Here is a 6,325-nt window from a genome sequence, read left to right as displayed (position 1 = left end):
ACATAGCTTAAAAAATCAGCTAAAAGGTCACAAAGGATTGCCCTGTGCCCAAGATAGCTAATAATCCATTTTGCTCTTGGTAGCAAAACAACACATGTATGTTAATTGTTGCCTGTAAGTCACTCTCTTCTAAAATCTATCCTGATTCATAAAATTATAGAATATCTTGAACTGGAAAGGACTCACAAGGATCATCGATATCTGACTTCTGACCCCGCATGAGACAGCCCCAAGAGTCACACCGTGTGCCTGAGAGCATTGTCCAAACACTTCTTGAACTTTGTCAGGCCTGGTGCTGTGACCACTTCCCTGGTGCTTAGACACTCTCTGAGTGAAAAAAGTTTTCCTAATATCTAACCTAAACCTCCCCTAACACAGCTTGGATCCTATCACTAGTCACCAAAGAGAAATTCTCCACAGTGTTTCTTGTTTTCGGTTGGTGGTTTTTTTTTTGTTGTTTTGGTTTGTTTCGTTTTTTTCTTAAGGAGATTTGTATTGATATGCTGCAGGAAAGCATCTGTCTTGACTAATGTTTTCACCCTGTTACACCCCGCAGTCCCTCTCTGCTGGGAAGAGATTTTCTGTTGTGGGAGTTAGACAGAGGCAAAGAGTTGGAAGATCTCCTGCCTTGTTTAAGCCACTGGAGTTCTGCTGCTCATTTGCCAGACTTGTTTGAAATAAACATGACAAACATGAAAAATCCCGTACTCCAAGAAAAGTTCAGCATGAGCATGTGAGAGGATATTTATACATTTAGAAGTGCATGCATGCAAAATTCCCAGTTCACATGATGTGATAGTAACTCCTAAGACTATATCTTATGGGATAGGATGGAGTGGGCAGTGCTAGTGACAGCTTACACTTTGATCAGAGCCCTTCCTAGATCAGGTTTCTGTAACAAGATCAAAAGATTTTAGCAATTCCAGTCCAGCACAAAATTTGTAACAGAAAAATACAAAACGTAATTCTTTTTCTTTGTCCTTCCTAGTACTGTTTGTAGCATTACTGACAAACAGAAAAATAACATTCTAGAGGCCAAATCTTTAGTTTGAATATAAAGGTGATTGGGAGTGATCAGCATGGATTCACCAAGTCATGCTTGGCCAACCTGATAACTTCCCACAAAGAGATGAGTGGCGTGGTAGACACAGGAAGAACAGTCGATATTTTCTACCTTGACTTCAGTAAGGTTTTCAACACTGTGTCCCATAACACCTTCACAGAGAATATGATAAATTATGGGCTGGATGAGCAGATCCCCTCCACTTTGAGGCTGGAAACTGTCTGACTGGCCAGGCTCAGAGCTTAGTGAGCAGTGACACAGTGTTTAGTTGGAGACCTGTAACCAGCAGTTCATCCCAGGGGCAACTCGGGGCCCAATCCTGTCCATTTTCATATGACCTGGATATTGGGGCAGAGTGCACTCTCAGCAGGTCTGATGATGGTACAAAACTGGGAGGAGTGACTGATACACCAGAGAGCTGTTCTGCCATCCAGAGTGTCTCTGACAGGCTGAAGAAATGGGCTGATGGGAACCTCACGAAGTTCGAAGTGGGGAAGTGCAACGTCCTGCACCTGGAATGGAACAACCCCAGGAACCAGCACACACTGGGGTCCACCCAGCTGGAAGTAAGCTTGGTAGAAAAGGTCTGTCATGGTTTGAGATAGCCCCAAAATCCAATTCCCTAGTTCCATCCCCCCTCCCACATCTCAACCCAGTGTGAGATGGGCTTTTCCAGACAAAACACACACCAGACTCAAAGTGGGGGAAAGGTAATATATTACAATGACTGTACAAATAAATATAACATCACATTATACACATGATCACAACTATCTCTACCATGACATATGTATTTACAATGATCAGATCTCTTCTCCCCTCCAAATAAAAGTCCAGGAGGGAAAGAAGGACAGATCCCTTCCAGTCCTTAAGCAGCAGCTCCTCTTCTGTCCTCCATGCAGCAGTAACTGGGTTGTTGTAGCTGGATCTCTGTTCAACATACACAAGGGGGTCTCCAAGCCCCTCGGCTCTCCTTCGGTCCAAGCGAAGGCCTCACCTGTGGACTGCCAGCAGGGACAAGACTCGCATCACCACAGGCATATCACGAAATGCAGGGGCATCTTTGTGAAAGTCCCTTCCTCAGGGGATTCAAATTCCCGTTTGCAGAGCTCCGTGCTCTGTCTCCAGGCAGCGGGGGGGCGAAGCCCTCCTCCGCATTCCTTTGGCTGTCCTGGTCCAGCTTCAGGACGCCTTTGAGCTTCTCAGCTCCTCTCTGTAAGTGCTGTAGCACTCCAAGGCTCTTTCAAGTAAGAGTCCATCATCTTCCTCCTTCCAGGAGGTCTCAAAGGAGTTTTGGGGGGTCTGATACAGTCTTACCCCAAACTCTGTCTCTCAGCTGCTGGTTCTCTCTCTCTCCCTTTCCAGGAGTCTTCTCTCTGGTGCTGCATGTTGTTTCTGCTGCTTCTTCAGTTCAGGTCTTATCTCTGGCTCTCTGCCACCGTTTCTCTGGTCAGTGTCGGCTGCTGCTCTGTGCCCATGGAGACAAACATCTCCCGGCATAACTACAGGCACCTAGCCCAGCTTATGCTGTTCCAGGTCCCTGCAGCCCCCCAGCCAGGGGCTGGGAGGGGGCCAGAGGCCCCAAGGGGCTCAGAGCCCCTACCTCGTGGCTCACAACATGGCCACCACTTCTACAACAACCAAAACTACAACTCTTCTCTTCCGGTCTGGTTGTGATATGTTTACATTTCTGCAGGAGCGCCCATTGGACAGAACTTCAAAACTTCCAGAGGTTTCCACCCCTTGGGGTCTACCACTTTTCAGCCTCTGGGGAAAACAAGGCCCAAACCACGACAGGTCTTATGGGTTCTGGTGAACACCAAGTTGACCATGGACAGGCAATGTGCCCTTGCAGCAAAGGAGGTTAATGTGGAGTTTCCTTTCTTGGAGATATTCAAAAACCATCTGGACGTGGTCCTGGATCATCTGTTGTAGGTGGTCCTGTCTAAGGCAAGAGGTTGGAGCAGATGACCTCCAGAGGTCCCTTTCAACTTCAACCATTCTGTGATTAAGTGCAGTCATGTTTTATGTTATCATGTTAATAAGTTTATGGGAGTAGCTTATTGGTGCTCTGATAGGGTTTTGAATAGCGTATCTTGCTTGCATTTTACCGACGGTGTGGAATCCTCTGAATTAACTTACACTGTAAAGGATATATACACAGAGTTTTGTTTTACAGCATAATCTTTTATGTCTTACAAAATATAGAACTGGGACACATTTCCCATTAGTTGTTGATTAGTAAAAGTACCACTGACAAAACCCTTCCTGATATCTGCTATAGACATCTAAACATAATTCCCTCTTTGGTGAAGTGGCAATACACTGGTTTATTCTTATTAATCTTGAGTTTCAGACAATGGAATGCATGGTGACTCAAGCAACACGTCTTCTTTGCTGTTTTAATTCTAAGAATAGATACATTCATGCAACAATGAAACAATGACTCATGTCTAAAGCAAGATATTTAGGGTGTAATTCTCAAGTCTTCTTTTACCACTCAAGGACATTATAGTGTAAAGGGGCAGAGTCACAATGTGAAGGAAAACTAGATCTTTACCAGACAAAGCTGGGAGAGTAAAAGAGAGTAATTTTATTTAGCAGTTTGTGTAACATGTGAATAAAGAGATAATTTGCGACGTTTTAATATGGTTCAAGGGAACAGAACACAATCTTCCCCCATGCCATAGGTAAGCCAAAGCTGTGTTTTTTGGAAGACTGTTTGCAAAGTGAGCCACTGTGCAAAAGGTGGAAGGTGCCTGTGTTTCTCATTCAGCCTCAGCCCACAGAAGTCATTAACAGGAAGCAACTTCAGAAAATACCCCAAGCAGGCACACTCCTTCTGATGTAAACATAATGCACCTAGTGATGGCTTGGCTCCAGTGAAATTCATTCAGAACAGAGAAGCTTGGAGGAGAAGACATAAGCATCATATCTGTAACAAGGGAAAAACATTTGCTTTCCGTCTGTGTTCAGGAAGCAGCTGCATAAAAAACCCGCTCTATTTATACTCACCAACAATACCAGCAAATTCCGGAGTTTGCTGGAGCATTCTAGCAATATGAAAGGAGAGTTGTTTTTTCAGTGACAGGAGGAAGATGTGAAAATTGGAGCTTTCACTGACTCATCACAATCATGGGGGTTATTACAAAACTAAATTGTTTTTCCAACAATTTCCACAAAAACAACTCATTTGCCGTTGTGAAGACGAGCGTCTTCCTGGAAATAGAACCTTCTGTTATTAAAAAGGTTGCCTCCTTCCTTTACTGTTGATTTCATTTTAGCAAAACGTGCATGGATAAATTCTTTTACTTCTTCATTTTTATTTTAAGAGAACTACCGTTAAATTAGCTTTTCCTAATATTTGCTTTTCAAATATGGCTTGTATTTTATATTTTATAATAGTATTAAACAGTTGTAATCAACAACCTGTTCTGCTGCCTTCACGTCTTTGGCTTTTACATTCAGTGAAACTTGCCTGTTGAGTGGGTAATATTTTTGGACGTAACTCCACTGACATATTACACTAACTTTTCGTGCTTTCAACACTTCCAGAGAATGTCAATGTTCTACCATAGAAAGGCACACAGAACAGATGCTGTATGTACGTCAAGCCAGCGGTCAGGGTTTAGAGCTGCTCTCTGATTGCAGCGTCCCCTCTTCCTTGCCCTTAACTCCACCCTTCAACTGCCCAACCCACACCTTTTGTCCTCCTCTGTGAACAGATGCAGCCCCTTACGTATGCCTTGAAGTGCCTGGGAGGAAGGACCCCTTTGGTTGCGAGTGGGGATGTCCATAAAAGTTTTCCACTTAGGAAAGCATTCGAAGGCCTTCGTGCTTTCAGTGGTGGCTCTCAGGCCTTGTGGGTACAGCTTGGGGCAGTGCTGCAGATCCCGCTCTGTGAACTGATCTGGATTTCTTTTCTCGTTGAGGGAAACTCAGCTGTGCCCAGGGAAGGAAAGAGGCCCTACTGCAGACAGGCAGGGACACTGTAGGAACACAAGAGTTTTGAGAGCACGGTTAACAATGAAGTTAGCAGGAGATTTCGCGTCCGCTGCTGCAATGTAGAAGTCTTTCAGTTAGGAACAAACAGAAAGGAGGGGAAATCTTCAACAGCAGCCTATGAACAAGACTTCAATGAGTTCAAATATATGGGAAGAGTCTGAGTTGTTCCATTGCTTGTGCCAAGTGGTGATAAAAACTTGGCACAAGGTGAAAAGACCCATTTTTAAGATTAGGTTTCATAAATCAAATTCTGGGTTTATTTGTTAACTGGCTTGAAGCTTATTTTCTAGCTAAAGCAATAGCAATATAATTTAGGGGAGCATATTCTCTCCCCTACATCCCAATAGTTCATTTGTACTTCAAAGCAATTATTCAGACTTAGTTCAGACTTAACTATGATGCCCTAACTAACTTCTTAATGTTGCAAGCCATGTCTGAATATACCATATGTTTTGCCATGTTGAGGGCTGGCTGTTCAGTCTTATGGCTTCTCCTAACTAGCCTTATCTTTCACAGCACTTCCCCTTTCCCTTCTGTGTCTATGTATAGCCCAAAGATTTTTCCAAGGAACCCTTTAAAATCTAGATAGATAATATCCATCCAGTCTACTTAAGATGTTTGTATTATGTGTCACAGGTTTCCTACCTGGAAATGTAGGCTTTTTTTTCAGGCCATTTTGCTTTAATTCATATGATTTCATTCTGAATGGTTTTGTAACACATAGGCTTCAACAGCCTGAAAGCAGATAGCTCACCCTTTTTTTAGAAAGGAAAAAAAAATGGCAGTTTTTTAGGACCATGGAAACATTCCAGTAAAGTGGGGGTTTTTTTGACTGATATATTTGATCAATTTCATGTCCTCTGAAAGTTTACAAGAGCAATACAAATTAAAACATCTTTAGAAATAAATTTGTCTGAGTTTGTCTTACAAAAATAATTAATATTGATTCACAATTAATTTTGAGTTCTGTACCTGGCAACTGCTGCCTTGAGACCTACAGAAATGGGTGGAGAACCAGAGTTGAAAGGTAAGTGTAATTTCTGACTAATTCACTAGCAAAGTTAAAATACTCGATGCCTTTTGTGCAGAAGTGTTACCTAGAAACCCTTACCCAACCCTAGTTATTGGAGATGATGGTTCTGTGGCTCTGAAAATAAATAGCATTTTCTTGGAGTCTCCCTGATTTTTCTAGAAGATAAATATGCAATGACAAACTGCAAAACTCCTTGTCATTGGTCATCGTTTTGGCCAAATGTG

Source organism: Pseudopipra pipra, chromosome Z (genome assembly GCF_036250125.1).
Source record: "Pseudopipra pipra isolate bDixPip1 chromosome Z, bDixPip1.hap1, whole genome shotgun sequence".
Lineage (NCBI taxonomy): Eukaryota > Metazoa > Chordata > Aves > Passeriformes > Pipridae > Pseudopipra > Pseudopipra pipra.
Note: the sequence above shows the minus strand (reverse complement) of the source record.